Here is a 25,900-nt window from a genome sequence, read left to right as displayed (position 1 = left end):
GTAATTACTAATTAGCAAAGGGTAACGTCATATCACGCCTTATGTGTTTTGAACGCATAATGAAATTTGACTTACCATAAAGTACAAAGTGACACAATTTTAGTCTATGGCACAGAACAAGGAATTCGGTTTAAGTAAATCTGAAATTATATATAAAAAATAAAACAAATGTTCAATAATTGAAAATTTCTTTAAATTAATTATTTCGTGAGATGCACAAATTAACATATATAATACCCACTAAGAACTAAGATATGGCAAAAACCTTCATAAATTTCAAAGAAATTTTCATACCATATTCAATTTCATACGCGGTTACACAAAACGATAGACGAATTGATTAAAATTTCCTTATTCTAAAAGAATTTTTCATTAAAAATTAAATTAAAAAAAAAATAATCTTTAGATAATAGAATTTTTTATTAATACAACTATAGTGAAAAAATTCGTCCTTGTCTCGCCATGGGGTGTAAAAAAATATTATTAAAAACTAGTTTATAACGTAAATATTTATAACACAGCTTACAAAAAGTGAAAATTAAAAACTTTCGTTTTTGTAATGTATGCTCCGTGGGGGTCTAAGAAAGACAATAAAAAACCGACTTGATACTATGTACCTGGGTGGTTTAATGTAGTGGACAGTAGCCCAAAGGGTTTATTGGCCCTGAGGAATTTAAGCTAATATCATAAATTAATCATACTCTCCTAAGTATGGATTCAAAGGATATTTGCTATGAACACAAATTATTTATAAAAACAGGAATGCATTCAGCTAACAGGAATCGTTGTGTGTTGAAATTTTCTCAGGCGTATCTAGGCGGGCTTTGTGGGAGGAGCTACACTAATCATTATGTATGACGTATTTTACCTCATGAATAATCTATCTCGCTGCCTTTTGCGCCTTATGCGTGTCTAACAACCAATGAAACAGAGTTAGAAAGGTGTCAGAATTATTATAAGGCGTGACGCATAGTAAGTTCTCAAGCCCAACCCACAAAACCCGCATAGAAATTAAAGTGGGAGCTATGGGGGCACAATGATTCTTATTCCTGGACAGAAAATGAAACCATAGCCTACTGCCATCCATCTTCACCAAGGCTAAAATCACTCAATTGCGGTTTGAAGGAGAGAAACTTTTAAACGAAAGATGGTCCAAGAGTCTGTTCAAGTTGGACAACGCCGATACTCTATAAGCCCTTATGGCAGTCCCATGCTTATGTATTACAGCATAGGGTTATGCTAATACTAAAACAACAGGAAGAATTTGGTATTCAACATGAAGAATCATGCACTCTATCACTTTTTGTTTTAAAATCGCCATTGGCTATTAGTGAAAATGGTCTTATCTGTGGGGATGGTATTAATTTTTTAATTATGTGTGACAATAAGTTGGGACGGGCCTTTTAAAATTTATATCTGAAATGCTAATTTTTGATCATAATTTTGTGATACGGTTTTTTTTTGTACCAAAGTGGATTATTAATTTTCTTCAGGACTAAATTTTATCTTACGTTCATAAGATATGTTCCATAAGTTTGTGACTGGTTACAAACTGGAGCTTGTCATGAAGTGAATGAGGTAGGTCATAGATTCGAGGTAAAGCGAGGGAGACTTGTACTTTTTAAAAAAGTGCTTGAACTTTTAAAAACAAGTACTTGAACTTTTAAAAACAAGTACTTGAACTTTTAAAAACAAGTACTTGAACTTTTAAAAACAAGTACTTGAACTTTTAAAAACAAGTACTTGAACTTTTAAAAACAAGTACTTGAACGTTTAAAAACAAGTATTTGAACGTTTAAAAACAAATTCTTGAACTTTTAAAAAGAAGAAAAACCATATTTTTTTAAGATCTCATATTAAAGATCTCTCACATGCACAGTACATTTACCTTTAAAACACCAAATTAACAAAAAAAAATTAAATAAAAAAAAATCATAACAATAATTAAAATTACTAATCTTGAAAAAGATATTATCTGGAATTTGAAACATGGATAATCCAAAACCCTACCACAGCGATATCATTTAATCAAAAAAAAAAAAAATACCGAAACACGACACTCAATTAAAATAATAAAATAATTATTGAGTCAACCGCAAGTGTCTTTTATAACTGTTATACTGTAGGATCCTTTTAATATCTTTGTCAGGCGAAAGTTTCATGATTGATTCTTATAACAGGTTTTCTGTATTTTACAACAGTTTTTAAGGGTTATTAAGGTGATTATATAAGAAAAGAGGAATTTTCTCCGATCATTTTTAAAAGTGTCGCTAAAGACAGAAAGGAAAATTCAATTAAAATTAACAGTTCGTCGACACTAATTTAATGCAGTGAAAAACCATTTCCGTATTTAATTAAAACCGTAATATACAAATTTTAATTTAACTAACGTGTTAACGAATGCGTGATTTACACTATTTTAATTATCTCATCAATAGAAATTTAATTTTAAATTCATAAATATGTAAATTTTGAAATAATAAAATTGGTAAGCAAAATCAGGGATAGATTTAATTTTAGAAGTAGGAATGGAGAACAGAGTAATGGTATGAGCGCGCGTCAAAGTCCCGAACCCCCTTCCACGGGACGGGGAAAGAAGAAGCGGGTCATAGCGACAGAGGTAAAAAGGAACTACGTATTTTTCGCCTTCCCCGTCAGCAACGTCATCAAAACGTAGTTTAAGTGAGCAGCCAATAAGATAATTTAAAATTTTCGTTACGTGTTGGAGGGAGGGAGGGGCTCTATACTGGGTGGTCTATGAGTCGGACTGAAGTAAATACTAACCGTTCTCCATTCCTACTTCTAAAATTAAATCTATCCCTGATTCCCTGTGTCTACCTAATCATTTTACTATCATAATTCAAGAGTTAGTTAAGAATTAAGTATGGGGCCCAATATGGGCGTTACTTAGGGACCACCCCTCGAATATCCGTTGATAAAAATACTAAGAACACCACCTCTTCCCTAATCACGAATTGGATAGGGATTTAATTGTTAAGGATATTGTAAAAAAAGTAAAAACTTGTAATTACAAAACGGAACTAGCTTAAAACGTCATCCAAACTTTGTTACCCACGCTATATTCATTTGAAGAACACAATGGAGTATTAAAACCATACTGGAACTAATCACTAGACAAAGCGCTAAGAGTAGAAATACGAGATACAACTCCAGCTTCCCCCAGGGCACCCATAGCTCTTTGGAAGACAATGATAGCTTTAGAAATAGTTTGGCTTTGCAATTATATTTTTACCAGCAATTATTTCTTTTTTTTTTACTCTTATATAATTCAGTTTCAGGGGAGAACCCCGCTAATATACAATAAAGATAAAAGAAATGTACAAACAGCAGTTGAAGAAGGTATAAAATTTAATTAACTGAAAAGTTATCAAATGCATTTGATTAAGTGATAATGTTAAGATATGGAAGGTAGTTTTAAAGATCTATTCAGACTGTAGTATAAAATCTTACGTTCCCGTCAGTTGCCTCGTTATTTAAGTTTAGGTCACGTCGTTACGTTTCTTTCGCTGTTTTGACGCTAGAGCAGACGACTTAAAACGAGTCGCGAATATTGTGATTTTTGAGTCATGGCTTTTGTATGCAATAAAATATGCTCATACAAAATGATTAATACCGCGCCTAGAATGCTAAAACTTTTAATTTATCGTCTGCTTAAGTGTGACTCACTCGATCATGCGTCAGTAAGGCATGACCGAGTGAGCTATGGCTAAAGATAAGAGTCTAACAATGTGGTGCCATCTTTACACTGGTTGACGAAACTGAAAATTTTCAAGTAAACCCGCGAATATTTTACTTAGTCGTTGACAGGTGTCAAATAAAGCCGGCAAAGCGACTACACCGACGTGAAAGTAAGATTTTAGTATACAGTCTGAATGGGGTATAGTTTAGGGTGCTTTCAGAAGCATTGCAAACGTTTTTGTTGGCTTTTCAGGTGAATATCAGGGATAGATTTGATTTTAGAAGTAGGAATGGAGAACAGCGTAATCTAGGCGAGCGTCAAAGTCCCGGGCCCCCTTCCTCGGGACAGAGGGGTATGAAATAAGAGGCGGGTCATAGCCACAGAGGTAAAAAGGAATTATGCGTATTTTTTCACCGTTCCCGTCAGCAACGTCATCAAAACGTAGTTTAAGTGAGCCAATAAGATAATTCAAACTATTCGTTACGTGTTGGAGGGAGGGGCTCTATACTGGGCTATGAGTCGGACTGAAGTAAATACTAACCGTTCTCCATTCCAACTTCTAAAATTAAATCTATCCCTGGTCGAACATTCTCAATGATCAATTTAATCATCGTACGCCGGTTTGCATTACATCATCTGAATTTTACTATGAGTAACTTCGAGGTAAGTTACTTCTGTCGAGAATAATTGACGTACGTCGCAGCATTTCTATCTCTGTCTATAGAGAATGCCCCTTTTGGAATTTGGACGCATCATAGTAAAGGCGTCTTTTTAATTACATACTTTTTAGTTGGTAAAAATATTATTGACGCATTCTAGTATTCTAGTTTTTTTTTTTTCATTCGAGAGAGAAAGAGAGAGCAAAAATGATTTGAAACTCCATGGGAGTTCGAGGGTCGTTCACTTTTACAGGAATTATCAAGACTTGTCTAAAAGAAATTAAATCAAACAGAAAACTTAAAAGAATTCTAGCGATTTTAATAGAGAATTTAATGACTAACAGTGCGGAAATAATTGATGGAATTTATAATAAAATTTTAAAGTTCGATAAGGTTGTGCGCTGAAAAATAGCGTTTGAAGTATAGTTAAATTTCAATTTGCTTGATCGTTTTGTAAGCACTATAGTCTTTACGTCTGCTTATTTATTAATCAAAGCAAATCAGCTTGATTATTATGGTTTTTAAATAAAAATTAAAATTATAAATAAATATGAAAAAAATGTAAAAATAAAAATTTGATATGAAAAAAATGTAAAAATAAAAATTTGATATTAAAAAAAGTAAAAATAAAAATTTGATATTAAAAAAAAGCAAAAATTAAAAATTTAATATTAAAAAAAAGTAAAAATTAAAAATTTAATATTAAAATAAAGTAGCAATAAAAATTTAATAATAATAAAAAATAAAAATAAATTAAACATTAAAAAAGTAAAAATTTAATTGAAATATCAAAAAATATTTAAAAAAAATCAAAAAATATTTGAAAAACATCAAAAAAATATTAAAAAAATGAAAATTAAAATATCAAAAAAAAATACTAAAAAAATTAAAATTAAAATATCAAAAAAAAAATATTAAAAAAATTGAAAATTAAAATATCAAAAAAAATATTAAAAAAAATGAAAATTTAAATATCAAAAAAAAATATTAAAAAAAATGAAAATTTAAATATCAAAAAAAATATTAAAAAAAATGAAAATTAAAATATCAAAAGAAAAATATTAAAAAAAATGAAAATTAAAATATCAAAAAAAATATAAAAAAAATGAAAATTAGAATATCAAAAAAATATTAAAAAAATTAAAATTAAAGTGTCAAAAAAATATTAAAAATATTAAAATTAGAATATCAAAAAAATATATAAAATATTAAAATTAGAATATCAAAAAAATATTAAAAAAATTAAAATTAAAGTGTCAAAAAAATATTAAAAATATTAAAATTAAAGTATCAAAAAAATATATATTAAAATATCAAAAAAAAATTAAAATAAAAACGTCAAAAAAATTAAATAAAAAATATTAGAAAAAAATTAAAATAAATATCAAAAAAAATAAAAATAAAAATTAAATATTAAAAAAATTATAACGCCTTTAATACGTAATCTAGAAACATTCTAACACGTCTAGAAAGAAAGCACATTCATCATTCTAAATATTTCAAGTTAAGTACGATGTTACTAAATTTCTAAACTTGGTAAAGACAGATATTCCAAAAAATCTTGGGTGGTCCTCACATTGGTTAACTTGTAATAGTAGAATAAATATCTCCGCTACCTTATGCAAACAATTGGATTAAAAACCAACACCGAATGTTAGTTCCGCTTCGGGATTCAAAACCAAACTAACCTCCTGATTTTTATCTATTTTTTTTTCTTTCTCTAATGATCATAGACATCAGAAACATATTACAAAACTGCATGATATAGTAAGATTTGGGCTATACGGCCACGATCCAAGCCAGGTTCTCTAACATATCGCAGCCTTATTGTCTAATATACGCAAAAACCCAGTTATTACATCTATATTTCTTATATCTATGAGCACTATTAACTTAGTATAGAATCACAGTTCAAAAAACTTCTTATAAATAAAAACTGGGGAAAACCCTTCGAACCATTCAAAACTTGATCTTATACTACCGAGCAGAGACAATTGCATCGGAATAGGAGGTAGCATCGGTATTGTACTAACCTATTGTAGACTATATCTTTATATAAGTAGGAACACATACAGTTAATAGGAATAATTCTGTAACCAGCCATTTTCACTCAACATATCTAGGCGGATTTTGTGGGAGGAGCTAGACTAATAATTACGTACGTCGAATTTTACCTTGCGAATTTTGTGGGAGGAGCTAGACTAATAATTACGTACGTCGAATTTTACCTTGCGAATTTTTAATCTCTCTCTCTGCGCGGTACACCTCGAGCTCGCACCTGATCTTGCCGTGCTATTCCAGCCAATGAAATCGCAGTTACCAAGACGCCATCTGAATTATGAGGCGTGACGGGGATTGTAAGTTCTCAAGCCCAGTATACCCAAAAAACCCAAATTCATAGAAATTAACATGGGAGAAATAGGAACGCAATGATTCTTAGTTGCTGTATGTATTCCTTTAAAGTCCTGAACGGCACTACGCCTCCATTTTTAAAATGGCTGCTAGTAAAGTCACAACAACGCAACTCCGGGTCTCTTTGCTACAAAGAAATTTGCCGTTAAAAATCCAAGTTGAAATAACTTTCTTATAAACAAAATTTTTAGGATAAAATTGTGCAAATTTTCTCCCAGACAAAAATAAAATTGAAAAAAATCCGCAAAACGTTAAAATTTAAAGAGGCGCCCATTTGCAAGAGATTGAAATTCTTTTTACGGGAGAAAATACGTTAAAACGCCCTCGTAAACGCCTTTTACTCGATACAGAGGGGGCAATTTCTGTAGTAAATTGAAATAAATTATCATTTTCCAAAAAAGGGAGATAAAAATCTATTTTAGATTCCACTGCGGTAAAGAATTAGTTTTCCCACCAACTGAGATTCGTTTTCTCTACAGGGTGTTCCGAGAAGGTAGGGTAATTATGGGAACGAAGTATATGCAGTGGGATGCATGGGAAATATCAATTTTGAGTCGAAAATGTAACGTCAGGGATAGATTTAATTTTAGAAGTAGGAACGGAGAACGGTTAGTATTCACTTCAGTCCGACTCATAGACCAACCAGTGTAGAGCCCCTCCCTCCAACACGTAACGAAAAGTTTAAATAATCTTATTGGCTGCTCACTTAAACTACGATTTGATGACGTTGCTGACGGAGACGGCGAAAAATACGTAGTTCCTTTTTACCTCTGTCGCTATGACCCGCCTCTTCTTTCATACACCCCCCCGTCCCATGGAAGGGGGTCCGGGACTTTGACGCGCGCCCACATTACTCTGTTCTCCATTCCTACTTCTAAAATTAAATCTATCCCTGGTAACATCTATACTTCTATGACCAGCTGATTTTGCCCCTGCAATGGATAGATATCGTTTACTAAGTAATGATTAATTAAAGTGTTTTATGGACTAAGTCTTAAATTTAATTATTGCTAATTCAATTAAGAGGTAAAACACTCCAATGGGTGGCTTCTATTGTGACAAAGAGCTAGTAGGATCGAAGTACAATGCGATGGTTCTATGGGAAATCAATTAGAGTCGAAAATGTAACTTATATGACATTTTTCTTAACTTAGGGAAACCGTTTACAAGTTGAGATTGGAGTGCTTCATGGATGATCCCTTCAATTTAATTAATTAGCATTTTCTCTCCGTTTATTACTAAAATTTAAGGGACCATCCATAAAATTGTCATAATTTCTATCACATTTTTGCATTGTTATGAATTAGAGTGATTATCCAATGACACCTTAGTTGAATTAGCATTGTGTGTTCAATTTCTTAATTAAATTTTAGAGGTCAACCGTAAAGTACTCCAATCAAACCTTTTTTTTTTGGTGACAATAGTGAGGAGAAAAAATGTGATAGAATTTACATTTTTAACTCAAAATTGATTTTCCATAGAACCACCTCAAGGCACTACGGTTCCAAATTACTCTTTTATTAATACCCTGTATAACAGAGGCTCTGGTACGGTTTCATTTCACGATTTCAATTTAGTACTAAGCGTGTAAGGGGCTTTCAAGTATACCCTGGTACTGGCTGGCTAGCTAACAACGGAACCGAACGGACCTACACTATATACTACTTTGATTTATAACTTATACCCGAAAAAAAATAAAAAGTACATGAGATGATTGTAAGTATAAAGAATTTCTTATCTCATTTCAGGATATATTAGACATTGCAACGCCATCTCGTGGAGATTACAGGAAGATTTATCTTTATATCTATGTGGGAGATAAATATCTAGGCTAGGCTAGGTAACGTTAGGTTTCAGAAAATTTTAGATAGGGTGTTTCTGAAAACGTCTGCCAGGAATTATGGGAAGTGGAACTTTTTTGAGTCGAAAATGTAACTTCTATCTCCATTTTTGGCGTCCGGGCAAGAAGCGATATCTAGTTTACTAGGGAGAAGGTATAAATTCGTGCCACATTTCCATCTTTATCAAATGATCTCATGAGTATCTTAATATACAGGGTGTATTTGATAAGTCTGCCATAAATTAAGCAGTCGAAAATGTAACTTCTATCCTAATCAAGAAGCGATATCTAGTTTATTAGGGAGAAGGTATAAATTCGCGCCACATTTCTAGCTTTATCTCCAGTCCAAACGTATAGTAGGTCCGGAGTTAATCCCTGCCGCCTCTAAATTACAACCAGCATCTCATTGGTTCTTGAAAACTCACGTCAGCGCGACGCGAATGACGAAAATTATAGTCATATTTTCCGACTGAGGAGAGACGAAATATCCCGACCTCCTTTTACGTCCCCCCTTGCACTTTGAAAGGGAGACAGGGACTATGGCGCGCGAATACTTAGGCATCTTATACCTTCTCCCTAGTAAACTAGATATCGCTTCTTGGTCCAGGTCACTGTTTTCAAGTTAAGATTTGAGTGTTTTAGGGATCACCCCTTAGATTAAACAGTATACTCTGAACAATAGAAAGTTGAAATAACATTTCACCCACCACAAGTTAAAATACATAATTTTAAATTGGAAACCAATTTTTCCGATGTTAAATTGCATCCTCGTCAAAATCTACTCTTACTTCAATATTACATTAAAATTTCACTAACTACCGGTTAAGCTTACACGATCTGTCAACCAAATGGTATCAAGTGGGTTTCTAAATCTGTCATGGACATTGACACCAACGATTCGGAGAATTCAAAGTTACCCATTATCGAATCGTATAAATACAAAATTGGATTACATATAGGCACAATCAAATATATAAATCGAGGTTATGAAACATGGCTACCTATCTAGATATTAAAATGTTACAGGGGGTTGTCTCTAGACAGCTGTCAAAAATGGTGCAACGATTATTACAGACAATGTGTCTGGGAATTCATGACTATTGACGAAGTGTGTGAAAAAGAAGTTATGAAAACGTTTCTTATATATGTTATATGTTTATAAATTATTAGAGATGGGCCGATACCAGTTTAAACCGATACCGATGTGATCCGATACTTGGGAAACCGATACGTACCGATACCGATATTTTACCCGATCCTTCGATTAAACCGATATCAAACCGATACCGATATGGTATCGGTATCGGCCCATCTCTATAGATGATTCTCGATCCAATTTCGGTACTTGAGACTAGAAAACTGGCTTATCATACGAAAAATCCATTTTAGACACTAGTTACGTTATCCAAAAATAGATGAAAAACTGTGCTGTCTCAGAGTTTAGGTCTTAAGTATTTATTTTCTTCAAAAAATATCGGATAGAAATATCGGTTCATTTTTAACCGATACCGATATATCGGTTAAAGCCAAATATCGGTACCGATACCGATATATCGGTTAAAGTCAAATATCGGTACCGATACCGATATATCGGTTAAAGCCAAATATCGGTACCGATACCGATATATCGGTTAAAGCCAAATATCGGTACCGATACCGATATATCGGTTAAAGCCAAATATCGGTACCGATACCGATATATCGGTTAAAGCCAAATATCGGTACCGATACCGATATATCGGTTAAAGCCAAATATCGGTACCGATACCGATATATCGGTTAAAGCCAAATATCGGTACCGATACCGATATATCGGTTAAAGCCAAATATCGGTACCGATACCGATATATCGGTTAAAGCCAAATATCGGTACCGATACCGATATATCGGTTAAAGCCAAATATCGGTACCGATACCGATATATCGGTTAAAGCCAAATATCGGTACCGATACCGATATATCGGTTAAAGCCAAATATCGGTACCGATACCGATATATCGGTTAAAGCCAAATATCGGTACCGATACCGATATATCGGTTAAAGCCAAATATCGGTACCGATACCGATATATCGGTTAAAGCCAAATATCGGTACCGATACCGATATATCGGTTAAAGCCAAATATCGGTACCGATACCGATATATCGGTTAAAGCCAAATATCGGTACCGATACCGATATATCGGTTAAAGCCAAATATCGGTACCGATACCGATATATCGGTTAAAGCCAAATATCGGTACCGATACCGATATATCGGTTAAAGCCAAATATCGGTACCGATACCGATATATCGGTTAAAGCCAAATATCGGTACCGATACCGATATATCGGTTAAAGCCAAATATCGGTACCGATACCGATATATCGGTTAAAGCCAAATATCGGTACCGATACCGATATATCGGTTAAAGCCAAATATCGGTACCGATACCGATATGGTATCGGTATCGGCCCATCTCTATAAATTATTGCCACTTCTGCATGTTTAATGACGTTAAAACATTACTATATTAGCTGCACACGATTTTTCTTTTTGGTTTTATGTTTTCAACTCGTGACCAAGTTTGGGTCCGCGGGCCCTCTAATCTTTCCTCTTCAATATTTTATTTTATTAATATATTTCCATAATGTTAAACTATATTTTTTTCTCGATTTTGGTCAAAGTATTTTGACCAGCATTTAAACATTGCTGCACACAAATTTGGTTTTTGTTTTCAACTCGTGGCCAAGTTGGGGTCCGCGGGCAATTTAATCTTTTCTTTAAAGGTTTTATTATAATTATTTCTCCGTTTTCTTTTTTCCTCATATCTAGCCAAGTACTCCACGCAATTTAACACCCAACTTGTGAAGCTGTTCACACAAAATCTACTTAGACACGTTCAGTGAAAATTATTGTACCATGATTCCAATTACTTATGTATTCCTGATTGGAAACATGGGTCTTCCAAATTTGACAACGGACTACTTCGATTTCATCTAATTCTGATTGAGTTGGTTTCAATGCACGATTAACACGAGGATGAGCGTTTCCCAGAAGGGACCTTGGGATTACTACCACAGTTCAACAGCTCTATTTTATTTTCAAACGCAATCCTAGAAGCATAATATGTGGGCATAAAATTAAAGTTATATAGGTGGTGGCTAGATACAGTGTCTGTACAATGGCCTCGCCTAAAGCTCGAAAAGATGATATCTTTGCATGATGGAGCCAAATATAATACTGCAACGATTTCGGGTTCATTGTATTATTCTTTTTAAGTCGTCTACAACGTCTTGTCTCGAAGTGAACAAGTTGGCATATTGAAATAACAAATATCTTATTTATTGCCATCGGCACCTAGCAAAAAAGGTTTATCTGGAATCCATACAGTTAATTGGAATCATTGTGACCCAAATATGCCATGTTAATTTCTATGTGGGCCGGGCTTCAGAAATTACTATTCGTTACGCCTCATAATTCTGATGGTGTCTTTCTAACTGTTTTAATTAGTTAGCTGAGGAATCATTGTGTCCCCATATACCCCATGTTAATTTCTAAAACTAAACCACCGGGGTGCAACTAAAAACGGGATCATCTTTATTTTATTTTTATTCTCAACATCTATGACGTTTATAAAGATCCCCCTTTTTCTATATCTTTTCTATAATACACACTCCGATAGGTAATTACGCCTACGTAAGATTACGTATTCCCTTATAATATAAATGACCTTGCTTTGAAAAGTTTCCGATTACTTTAAGTCACGCCTCATCATTTTGATGACGTCTTTCTAACTGCAATTTCATTGGTTGTTAGTAACGAGAGTTCCTAGGCTGGCAATGTGCAGATAAGATTATTAGCAAGGTAAAATTCATAATTAATTTAGCTCATTATCTCTTGTTAATTTCTATGCAGCTTTTGTGGGCCGGTCTTGAGAATTTACTATCACGTCACGCCTCATAATCTCGATGGCGTCCTTCTAATTGTGATTTCATTGGTTGTTAGTAACACGAGTTTCTAGGCTCGCAATGTACAGAGAGATAAGATTATAAATCGCGAGGTAAAAGAGATATGACGTCATACATAATGATTAGTTTAGCCCCTCCCTCAAAGAGGCCCTCCTCGATACGTTGAGTAAAAACGACTAAGCAATGATTCCTAGTACCTGTCTGTTTTCTTACTACTACTACCACATCATCATCATCATCATCATCATCGTTAGGTTTAATCGCATAACAATCCAAAACTAAACCACCGGGGTGCAACTAAAAACAGGATCATCTTTATTTTATTTTTATTCTCAACATCTATGACGTTTATAAAGATCCCCCTTTTTCTATATCTTTTCTATAATACACACTCCGATAGGTAATTACGCCTACGTAAGATTACGTATTCCCTTATAATATAAATGACCTTGCTTTGAAAAGTTTCCGATTTTTGACTTTTGCAAAAATAGGCGCGTCGCTCGCTACAGCTAGCGAAAAAAAATTGAAATAAAACTAAATCTTCTCGGGAAGCAGCCACTAGTGACTACACTTGTCATTTTCAAACCATTAATTTTCTCCAAAGTTTAAATCTAACTAAACCGTGATTTAAAAATCATACCTATATCGTTTTAAAAAGTGAATTATTTCGAAGGCATAATATTTTCACCAATTTTCAACTACTACAATTATTACATAAATAGTTGAATTTTGGGGTTAGAGGTCAATTTTGAAAATGTCGCCATAACGTTGTTCATCAGTGGTAATTTGACTAAATTTTGATAATTATTGCTTTAATTATAGAAATTTATAGCAGGGTTGTGTTGTGACTAAATCCTATTTCAAAAATTCCATCTATGACCAGAGATATTTGAGGTCAAAGGTCAATTGTGATAATGTTGCTATAACGGTGTTCATCTGTGATAACTTTACAAATTTTTATAATTATTGCTTTATAATTAAAGATATTTTAAAGGTTTGTGTTGTGACGAAACCATATTTCAAAAATTCCATCTAAGACTTGGGATATTCGAGTTCAAAGGTTATCATGTATGTAAAGTAATTAAATCGAAACATTTTTCGCACAAATTTCAAAGGTAATTGCATTAAGTGTGAACTAATACGCTAAATTATTGACACTCCAAAACATATTTTTAAAATTTTAAAATAAATGAAAGTGATTGTCAAATATGTCTAACGCTGTGAGGTTAAAATCAGGTTTAAATCATGGCTTTAAATTTTTATTTAACTTACTTTTGATAATCTTTATCAATTGTCTCTTGTCTATTTTGAAACTGCGCAAAAGAATAAAAACTTTGCTAATTTTTCAAGATAACTTTACACCAGTAAGTAATTTACCCAAGGCTTTGATTTTACTTTAACACGTGGAATAAACTTAAATTGAAATAGATTCAAATCGTGTTTAATCCATGCCGCGATAGAATCGAACATCAAATAAAAAATAAAAAAAAAATTAAACCACGAAATAATGTGCCCATTGAGATAGCAAATTTCTATTAAATGTTGCTCTATACGATTTGATAACTTGAGTTTGCATTGGTAGTTCTAATTCAGGTGGTATTCTAGATCAACGTTTGTGCAGAATTCTTTGATAAAATGGGCATTCATAAGATATTTTCACCATAAGTTTGTGGTTACAAACTGGAGCTTGTAATTTTGAAGTGGGTGAGTGAGGTAGGTCATAGATTCGAGGAGGTAAAGCGAAGGAGCCCTGGTGAGGCATGCGCTGTCAAAGGCTTAGTACAGACTAAATAGGACCTAGATGGAAGTCCTAGATGCAAAATTAACCACCGAGTGTAGGACTTCAATTGACTCGCTTCCGTCATTCTCCTTCTCGAACTAGATATCTCGAGCTGTAAGTCTCTCAGTAGCATTACAAATCGTAAAGGTAGTGTCATTCTTATGGAACATATCATATTAACTTATGCCTATTACCAAAAGATCTGATTGAATTTTTTTTTGTGCGAAGGGGTCCAATGGCCTTTTATTAAAAGGGGTTGTTATAAGGTTAGTAATGTTAAAAGAATTTTAAATAGAGATTTTAAAACGCGCATCATTCAATTGTTAGTGTATCTATGATAAATGATCTTTACTTTTTCAAAATAAAATTATTTTAGTCGGTCTTTAGGTTAGGGAAGTTTTAATTTAAGAAAATATGAAGACATTTATCAAACTTCGAGAATGTATAAAATTTAAAAAGAAAGAAAGAAAAAAAAAAACGTTAAGCATTGTTGATTAAAATTTTTGAAAGATAAATTAATCATACTTAAATGTATGAAAAAAATATTTTTAATTGTCCGAAATTTAACGTAATTTTTCGTTAAATAATTTACACTTATGTTGCATCACGTTTAAAAATTAGACATTATTTTGTTTGAAAATTGCAGACTGCAAACGGAGAAATTAGGCATATAAAACCGCAGACTTATGAAAGGGTTCATAATTAGAAATAATCAAAAAACCGTAAGAGCCTTTTGCATAGTAGTTATCAATTTTTAGAGATGAAACAAAATTAAAACAATATTAGTTCCTGTTTAAGTCCAAAATTTTCAGTCACCAAATATAGTAACTTATAAAAGCATCATCCCTTTCATGTTTAATTGAATTTAAATTATCTTTAATTGCTCATTAGATGATAATTGATACCGACACGTGAATTAAAAGGCTTGCGGCCATAATAATTCCACTCTTCCATAGGTTTCATATAGTCTGCAGTTTACCATACCGATTTCTTTCATCGTCAGTACGGCGAAACCAAACCAATCGCCGTAAAAATGGAACTTTAATAATTAATAATTAACGAAAAATTATAATTAATTCCAAGGAAGGTCGATTTGATTTAAATAGTTATGGATTCAATCGATTCTTTCACTTTCGAATATCATTCACTTTAAAAAAAATAAAAAAATAAAAATCAAGTGCTAGCTAAAACTTGAAAGATTTAATATGCCTACGCAAAAATACTTGAAAAAAGGAGGGTGCAAGCCTGATTCAAAGGAACTACATTTTTTTTATAATTCTACCTTTTTTCTTTAGTCTCCCAGGGTTATATGTGAAAAAGAAACTTCGTGTCTGACCTCGCGTGACCTTTCCTTTTCCCGCTGCTTTTGCTTAAAGCCCGTCTTATATGTATGTAGTTAAAAGAAATTGCAAGGTTAGCAGCTATAGCATCTCATACCAGGAAACTTCCCCATTATATATCACGCTCCTTTTTACGAAAATCACATCGATTGCAACTTTAAGTAAAGTGTTACACTTGCGCAATTGCCGAAAATGCGCATCTAAATTTTGAAGCTCACGCAATTTCGTATATTTTCGCAAGAAGTGATATCTATTTTATTAGGGAGAAGGTATAAATTCGCCACATTTCTAGCTTTATTTCCAGTCCAAACGTAGGTCCGGAGTTAATCCCCGCCTCTAAATTACAAACAGCATCTCATTGGTTCTTGAAAACACGTCAGCGCGACGCGAATGACGAAAATTACAGTCGTATTTTCCGACTAGGAGAGGCGAAATAGCCCGGCCTCCTTTTACGTCCCCCCTTGTATTTTGAAAGGGGGACTGGGACTATGGCCCGCGATTACTTAGGCATCTCCTTCTCTCTAATAAACTAGATATCACTTCTTGATTTTCGTTTGTAATATTTGCCTACCAAAAATGTAAAGAATAGGAATTTATGTAAGTATTTGAAAGAAGCAAGAATGATTGTGTTGAATACAACAGCAACAGCGGTGTCTGCTAGCCCGAACCTTACGCTTACCTATCTTAACCTGTGAAAATTTAACAAATCCCGTAGGGGTAAGTGGTTCGATTTAGCAGACGCCACTAAACTAGTAGCGTAGTCCTTATTTTTTTAAGACTAATTAAATGCCAATTATCAAATTTTAACAAGAGATCATTGGTTGAATTCTCATAGGCTGAGAGAGGTATGGGTAAAGGGTTCTGGCTAGCAGACGCCACTAAAGACTAAACTAATGGCGGATGGTGACACAGTATTCCTTGATTGTTTTTAAGATAACTAAATGTACTAATTAGCATATTGTAATAAGAGATAATTCATTTTATTTTAATATTAATCTTACTGTTTAATTCCTTTTATAATTATAAAAAGCAGCCGTTCTTTCAATGTATAATGTTATGTTAAAAGAGCACACTTGTAATTTGCCATACTTACAGCTATTACGTCACTTACGTTGCAAGTAACAAAATTGCATCGTGAAAAATTGATAAATAATAAGACCTACATCAACGCTAACTTAAAAGAAACTTTTCTTAGACCGTCCAAAAAAAAAAAAAAAAGATGGGACCTCAACCGTGAAAAAAGTGAAAATTACAGAGTTTTAGCAGTTACTAAAATGAATTTTCTTTTCTTCTAAATAACACATGAATAATCATCTTACAGAGCAAAGTAATCTCAGGAATGCATGTAAGTAAATTCATTAATTGTTAAATATTATTAGAAAAAATTAATAAACTCGGGCTTATACTAACTTCAAAGCTATAGCGGATCTTTTGTATAAATGTTTAAAAAAAGGGTGTGCAGTGTGCTAATTTTTTTGGAGCAAATATGAATGGTCAGGTGCGATTTGCAAGGTGGTATTTAATTGGCAAGGATTGATGGTTGTGTTTACTACCTTTGTTAAATCTGGGCATAAAGCGAGTTACTATAGAAGTATGTACTATCATTATTTTCTTAGTAAAAATGAATTATTTTATATTCCTGGAAATTTGTATTAATTCAATGAAATTCAATTTAAAACTCAAGTTGTTGTGAAATTCCGGAAGTAGAAAATTCGGAAACTAAGAGGCGTGTACTTCCGCTTCTTATGCTCATATACATACCTCTGATATCTCAAAGTGTTTTTAATTATTTACGATTTTAATAAGTTATTTAAATTCTTGGAAATTCGTGGTAATTCATTAAAATTCACTAAAACTCAAATATTTCCGTGAAATTTCGGAAGCAGAAAAACCGGAAACTAAGAAGCACGTACTTCCGCTTCTTCCGTTATAATATCTCTGATACCTCAAAGTGTTTTTAATTATTTACGAATAACATATTAATAAGTCATTTAAATTATTGGAAATTCGTGGTAATTCATTGAAATTCACAAAAACTCAAATATTTCCGTGAAATTTCGGAAGTAGAAAAACCGGACACTAAGAAACGCGCACTTCCGCTCCTTTCGTTATTATATCTCTGATATCTCAAAGTGTTTTTAATTATTTACGAATAAGATATTAATAAGTTTTTCTTGAAAATTCACATTAATTCATTGATATTCAATTTGAAACTCAAAAGGTTTCGTAAAATTCCGGAAGCAGAAAAAGCGCGTACTTCCGGTCCTTATGCTATATTATCTTTGATTCCTAATTCCTTTCCCAACTTTTAATAGCTTGAAGACATCAGCAGCTATCTCTCGATAAACAAGACTTTCAATTTCATACGAACCCTTTATCAACAAACTTACATTATAATTTTACAGACCATCAAAGTATTTCATTACACGGACCATCTCGTATGTCCATATCTCATATGGAAGGAGTCACGTCGGAATTAGAGCGTGTCCCTAATCGAACGGACATAACTCGGTCGGTTACAAGACAGGAGACCCAGAATTCCAGATACCTAAAGTATCTCTCATAATACGTCTAGACAAAGCCAGTCAAAGTTACCTTGTCTTATTGACCCCTACGCAACCTACTCATATCTGGGAGCACCTTTAGAAGGAGTGGTAATCAGTTTCCTGGGGAGTCACTGTGGTTTAATTTCAAATCCTTGGGGCGAGGTGAAAAAATATCAGGTGTGTACTAGTAATAGACCTTTTCGATGTAAAAAGCTGTATCGGAACATGTCGTCTCTGCGCATTCTCATAATCACCTAGCCTACAGCGCACGCGCTAAAAAGCAGGATGGAAGGCAACGCGTCTTTCTTTCCCCTCTTAGTTACACAGAAGTGGTTTAATAAGATCTCTACTGCGCAACTCGGTGTATTCGATGGCATACACTAGTGGCGGTAGAGAGCCTGAGGGGTGTAGACTGTGTATCCCTCCCTCTGTGGCGCTCTTGGAAAAAACGGATACTGTACGTGCCCAGAAGGGGGATGACACTTACTGAGCTAAGAGATAGAAGGGTATGACGTTTGCATACGAAGTATTGCCATTACTCTATTGGTAGCGATTAGAGATTGTCATTGTTCTTGGCACCTAACGTCTGTTAGTCAATAAGAACTTCGAATTGTTGAAAAATTCAAGGAACTTATTGTAGGTAAAGGGTTTTAACAATGTACAAATGCATTTTCTGTCCATTACAAAAACATTTGGAATTGTTTGGTCGAATACTGTGGTTATGGAAGGGGTGATTCAGACTAGGTCTGTCTGAGAATAACGGCACAGTAGCAGACAAGGCACCAAAAGAAATCGTGCCTGTTTCTCAGCTTGTGTCGTCCTCTCCTTCTATGCGTGCTCCCAGCTCATATGAAGGTATATGGTGAATGTACCAAAATTCCTGAACTTACGTAACTTACTCAACACTGAACGCGTTTTATCTTGCATCAAGGTGTTTCCAATGAGATACCAAGTTTTACCTGTCACTGAGTTTATAGTCAACTAAAAATGTGATGGAATAAATCAGGCAGTAAGTGAAAGTCTATCCTCCAGTACCTCAACAGGAAATATTGGTTAAAGTGTTACTTAACGTAGGTGATCTTTAATGGATTAACTTTCAAAATTGATTACGATACATTTTAACTTAAGAGTGTGATAACACGGTTCTTTGCTAAAGATTTTTAATTTTCCAACTTTCTCAGATTTTTAAAGTAGAAATTTCAAATTTTAGCCCAGATTTTTGAACTAAAAATTTCACATTTTAGCCCAGATTTTTGAACTAAAAATTTCACATTTTAGCCCAGATTTTTGAACTAAAAATTTCACATTTTAGCCCAGATTTTTGAACTAAAAATTTCACATTTTAGCCCAGATTTTTGAACTAAAAATTTCACATTTTAGCCCAGATTTTTGAACTAAAAATTTCACATTTTAGCCCAGATTTTTGAACTAAAAATTTCACATTTTAGCCCAGATTTTTGAACTAAAAATTTCACATTTTAGCCCAGATTTCTGAACTAAAAATTTCACATTTTAGCCCAGATTTTTGAACTAAAAATTTCACATTTTAGCCCAGATTTTTGAACTAAAAATTTCACATTTTAGCCCAGATTTTTGAACTAAAAATTGCACATTTTAGCCCAGATTTTTGAACTAAAAATTGCACATTTTCCCCCAGTTTTTTAAACTGAAAATTTTACATTTTCCCCCAGATGTTTAAACTGAAAATTTTACATTTTCCCCCAGATTTTTAAACTGAAAATTTTACATTTTCCCCCAGATTTTTAAACTGAAAATTTCACATTTTAGACCCCAGATTTTTAAACCTAAATTTCACACTCCTCCCCCCCCTAGATTTTTAAACCGAAAATTTCACATTTTACCCCCAGATTTTTAGACTGAAAATTTTACATTTTAGCCCCCAGAGTTTTAAACCGAAAATTTCACATTTTCCCCCAGATTTTTAAACTGAAAATTTCATATTTTTCCCCAAAATATCTAAACTGAAAATTTCATATTTTCCCCCAAAATATCTTAACTGAAAATTTCACATTTTTCCCCAGATTTTTAAACTGAAAATTTCACATTTTCCCCCAAAATATTTAAACTGAAAATTTCACATTTTCCCCCAGATTTTTAAACTGAAAATTTCACATTTTCCCCCAAAATATTTAAACTGAAAATTTCACATTTTTCCACAGATTTTCTACTCAAATAAAAATTAGTTTCTTTTATAGACTCTTTTGGGTCTATATTAATATTTATTCGATGTTAATTTTATGCATAAGAAATAGTTAACAAATCGTAACCGTACGACTTAAGCATCACTTTAAAATTCTTAAAAATTCAAAGTGAAAGTTTAGCGAATTTTTTTTCTATCCACAGAGGAAAGTTTTACGTTAATGCCCTGAAGGTGTTTAAGGTGTTTTCAAATATACAAGAAGAAGAAAAAAATTCACATATATTTTTTTATTCTTACAATTTATTAGTTTCATATTTGACCTTTCATAAACTGGGTTGTAAATTTGAATTCCACGTGATTTTACTTTTAACACGTGATAAAATGGGATGTTCTGATAGGTGCTTAACCTTTACAGGCTGACTCATATATTTTTTTAAAGTAAAGTCGTGACCCAATGTGGGTAACTAGAATATTATTTTTACATATTTTTAAAATAAAATATAAAACAATTTTAATTTTGGGAAAACCATACTATACAGGGTATTCCACAAGGGGTGAGTCGAAAATGTAACTTCTATGACACTTTTACGTAAGGACACTTCTAACAAGTTATGATTATCTGGGGTTTTATGAATGACCCCTTAAATTTAAGTAATAAACTGAAAGACAGTGCTAATTAAGTGGTCCAATAATAACTTGTTAGAGATGCGTCTAAGCAGAAATGAGATGAGACTAGAAGTACTGAGCTAACCAAATACTACACTTGGCGAAAGTGAATATTCTTGATAAGACACCAACGGTTGGCCCTCTGGTAGCGGTTTCTGAATTTTCCCTCCAAAACGTGAGACGCTCGTGGCGGTAGACGGCCGAACTAGATTCCAGCACCCGCGTCCGTGTTCCGCGGCTTTAGGATGATGGGAAGGGGGTAGGAAATATTTTGGAACTCGACCAATTTTTCTCTCTCTAGTGTAGGCGCGATGGAAGCGGCATAAAATCCTCAAATTTGTTCACTAGTGCGAGGATCTACTACCAATGCTAGAGCTCTTTACTTCTAGTCTCATCTCACTTCTGCAAAAAGTCATAGAAGTTACATTTTCGAACCAAAATTAATTTTCCATAGAACCATTCCACTGTACTTCGTTCAAAAAACCATTATAAAACACCCTGTACAATAGAGCTATTGGCCGTCCTCAAATAGCTAAGCCATCCTTTATCCCTGGAGCCAAAAAAAAATTCCCCTTTTTCCTCAAGCTAAACCATAATTTCATGTTCAAATATATGGGATGTTCCAACTTGCCCCTATAACAACTTTGCCCTCTTAGTCTTGCAATAATACGCCCAAGTTATAACACAAATGCCCCGAGCCAAGACGTCATTATAACCGCTAATTTATCGGCTATTGCTTTGCATGATGGGTAATGTTAGTAACATACCTTATTTTCAAGTAGAAATGAAACCAATATATATATTTGATTAAATATTACGACAATAACCAGCACTCAATGCCCATTCAGACTAAAGTGAAGTCGTTTCGGTTGTGTCGGTACGTTCATTTCTCTGTTCAGACGTAAGAGCAGACGACTTTAAACGAGTCGTGTGTATCGTGATTTTTTGAGCCAGGACTTTTGAATGCTAAAATAGCTGAATTCAAAATAACTAACACTGCTAAGAATCCTAAAACAAAGCATTTATCGTCTGCTAAAGCGTAGCTCACTCGATCATGCGTCAGTTGGGCATGATTGAGCGAGCTATGGCTAAGAAAATGCGCTCATGAGGTGGCGCCATCTTAACACAACCCGACGAAACAAAACATTTTCAAACTAAACCCGCGAATCTTTCACGTACAGTTGTTGACACGTGTCTTATTAAGGGGGGAAGGCGACTTCACCGTAAGATTCTAGTCTGTCTAAAAGGGACTTAATATACAAACGTCATTCCCATTGTATTTATGCTGTGATAGTTAAGATTAGGTTAGGTTTATTTTAGTTTTAGTAAAGGCATTGTACCCATACAGCTACAGGTTGGTAAGCAAAATTGCAAGATTACATCTCTACTTTAAGAACTCAGGCTATGCACGCCTAACAGGTGTATGCATCATAACATTAACTCCTATGGCCACCACCACTACCAATTTAAGTGAGATAACCCAGGCTTAAGGCTAAATATGGCCAGTACTGCAGGTAATAATAATTTCGTCTCATTATGATCAAAGCGATTGATATTCCACGTTGTAATACAATCCCACTGTCAAGTTATACTGACCAATAAGGGTGTTGACTTGCACTAAATTCAAGTTAACTTTGAAGTAGAGTCAGAGTTAAGCTTAAACAAATTTATGGTGTGAAGCTGTGAGAAAATTCTTTGGCTACCAATATTTTAATATGCAATTTAATCATGAAATTATTCATTTCTCCCAAAAAAATTTTGCAAAATACATTGATCAGTGGCAGCTGTTTATCAAAATAATATATTGAACATGGGCAAAGTTTTAGCAAAATAATGCATTGAACAGTGGCAAATGTTCAATAAAATACATTGGACAGTGGCGAAGGTTCAGAAAAATCCATTGAACAGTGGCAAAGGTTCAGAAAAACACATTGAACAGTGGCAAAGGTTCAGAATTACATAGAACATTGGAAAAATCAACAAAACGAATTGTAGAGATGCAAAAGTTCAGATCAGGATAATGTACAAGTAAGTTCAATAGAGCAAAGAGAACCAGCGTTTCCCTGGCTGCCATTTAAATATGGCGGATGATATTTAGTATATTCAAATCAAAAAATCATATTCATGATAAAATGAAGTATATTCATGATCCAATATAATATAATGAGAGTTTGGGGGGTATAGTTTCCCAAATATGGAATGACTAACATCATGCACGTTAGATTATGCTGGAAGATATTATAAACCCATCAATATCCCGGAACTGTTAATTTTTTTTTTGCGATTTTCGCCAGCTACGTCACGAAGTATATACATTTTTTTAGGGTCCTAAAAGTATAGGTGATTGCACTAACTAAGACGTAATCCAGGATTTTGACACTTAGGAGTAAAAGTGAATAGCCTAAGAGCAAAGCTGCATAAAATAACCTATTACTTGCCAATTTAAAGATAATTCATTTTAGTCTTATATACTGCATAATTTCACACATATTTTAAAACTAAACGACGTATAGATTATCTCTATCTATTTTAAATCATCCATTATATTCAGAAACCATTTACTCACATCTATTATGAATACAAGTTAAAATCTTTACTGGCTGACTGACTGACAAAAATCAACGCACTGCCCAAAAAGGCTTAACATAGAATTTTGAAATTTTGCAGGAACGTTACACTTAAGTAGTAAGCACGCACCAAGAAATATTTTTTCAATCCGCCGCCATCTTGAAAAATGGCGGCCAGAAAGGTAATAAAACCTTCTTTAAGGAATAATGTCCATGCATTTCAACAGATTTCAGTAATATTTACTATACTAGGTTCCCTATAGCCTATAGACGGGCTTCATGGTTTTTGTGTTTGTATTTGCCGCCATCTTGAAAAATGGCGGCCAGAAATGTAACGAAAACTTTTATGGAATAACGTTGAATGCGCGTTTCAACCGATTTCAAATTTAGTATACTGCTTCAGTATCCCCTATAGACGGGCCTTATAGCTTTTGGGCTTCAATTTGCCGCCATGTTTTAAAATGGCGTCTTAAAAACTAATAAAAATGTACCGTTAGACTGACGGCCAACGCCGGGTGTCTTTGCTACTGACACCTACCTAGATATTATTACTGCTTGCCTGACATTTTTAAAAAACGCGTGAAATCAATATTTTATTTTTGAAAGCATCACAGGTGAAATGTTTTAACAATTATAATACCTTCTATACACCATTTCAATTCGCGCGTAGAACGTAAGCCTTTCCTACTTTGACAGTACATTTTAAAACAGAAATTGAGCTTGAAACTGGGCATTGTCAATAAAGATTTCAAAGCCGCGTAAAAAAGGCCTTTCACAGAAACACCAAACATAATTTCAAAGACTTACACTGGACTTAGAGGTTCCTACAGCGTAAGCCGGTGGATGTTGTCAATCCATTAAATCACAGCAGTGTCCAAACACGCAAGGACTAATCACACTACGCGCACGTCGATGGCTAAACCGAGCCTCAAAACGTCACTTAATGTCACTAGATTCAGATATTATCGGAGCTAGACGACCTAAAGACTTCACCCGACCACGACCTACTCTAGAGAGTGAATTTGGGCACCAAATCAGCCGAAAAACTACTAAGTTCAACCGCCAGACGGAGGGGTGACGTAAGTATAGAGCTAAAGAAATCGAAAGGTAGACTCACTAGACTGGCTAGTGGCGACGTTGCCTAAAATTGCGCCTTAAGATGTAAACTTTTAGAGGAGAAAATTGGTCTGCTACCCTCTTACGTCTTAAAGATTTTGAAGAAGAAAATTAGAATTCCCCCATTCCCGGGTTTGATTGCGGCTCTTACCGATAGAGGGCGCAACTTTGTGGCGGGAGAAAGTTCGATGATGATGTAAGTGCTCAGGGTGGATTGGATAATTTGTGACGCGAGGTATTTAGGGATAATATTTGAGAAATTCGTTTGTTACATACAGAAAGACAAACGCGTTAGGGTACTATAATCTTAGTAGAAATAGCAAGTAGTAATAGACAGTTTACAAAAGGGGGGGGGGTTCAGTGTCGTCTGCTTGACACAGGGTTAAGACGGAACCACGTGGTGTGTTGATAGCAAAGACGTTAGTTACCAGTCCATCAAATTGTTAAAGTCCCATCTTATTTTACACGTCTTTACTGTCCACATACCGTTAAAAACAAGGTGGTCAAATACCAAATAGTCTCTACAGTCTGTCAGTCTACACTCGACGTTTCAATTGAAAACTGATTATTAACTCTAGATGGAGTCTGGATACCATAAGTTCTAAGACAATAATTTGAAAAACCCTGGCTCCATCTATGATTACCTCTTTGTTGGAATTTCCATTAACAACTAAAAGCGATTGCAGTACCATTATGAACTATGAGCATGTTTATCTGTGTGTAATAGCAGACGAACTTTAAGTCTTTAACTAAGTAAGGGCGGACATTTTGGAGTTTTTAATTCTTCAAAATAACTAATTACTTAAGGTTTAATTAAACTTACAAATACGAACAGAAGATACGTCATGGTTGGGTATTTTCATCTAAATAAGAGTACATCCTTGTAATTACCTTTCAAAGATTATCTAAGGTCTTTAGGCAAAATTAGCCTTTGACCTTTTATTATGTTTTAATACAATAAAAACTAGTGGGCAATTCTAACCCAAAACCAACAGATAACCGAGACATGATTAAAGGTATCTTATCCACGCTGTAAAATTAACGTATTTTTTACACATATTTTTTCTACCTTTTTTTTTTAACTAAAATCAATTTATAAGGGTGGAGATAGCGACATAAAAAATCTGCCTAAGAAATTTTGTTAAAAAAAAATTCAAGATGT

The 25,900-nt window shown here is 33.8% G+C and overlaps 1 protein-coding gene across 2 annotated transcripts in view; it reads right to left on the bottom strand.

The window, feature by feature from the left end:
* The window catches only part of Prosap (SH3 and multiple ankyrin repeat domains prosap), a 188,815-nt gene extending 164,197 nt beyond the window's left edge, over positions 1–24,618 (bottom strand). Inside the window, exons 1-2 of one of the 2 annotated variants that reach the window (XM_089857221.1) lie at positions 24,430–24,618; positions 76–140 (exon numbers count right to left, since the gene is read on the bottom strand). The gene's annotated coding sequence lies outside the window, so the exon portion shown is untranslated. The remainder of the gene's footprint in view (positions 1–75; positions 141–24,429) is intronic. The other variant, XM_089857222.1, reaches the window with a different exon arrangement.
* Positions 24,619–25,900: the final 1,282 nt, after the last annotated feature.

The sequence above is a fragment of the Phalangium opilio genome, unplaced genomic scaffold, assembly GCF_054372755.1.
Source record: "Phalangium opilio isolate 3A_F unplaced genomic scaffold, DU_Popi_V2 ptg000217l_1, whole genome shotgun sequence".
Taxonomy (NCBI): Eukaryota; Metazoa; Arthropoda; class Arachnida; order Opiliones; family Phalangiidae; genus Phalangium; species Phalangium opilio.
Note: the sequence above shows the minus strand (reverse complement) of the source record. Positions and strands in the feature narration are given on the sequence as shown.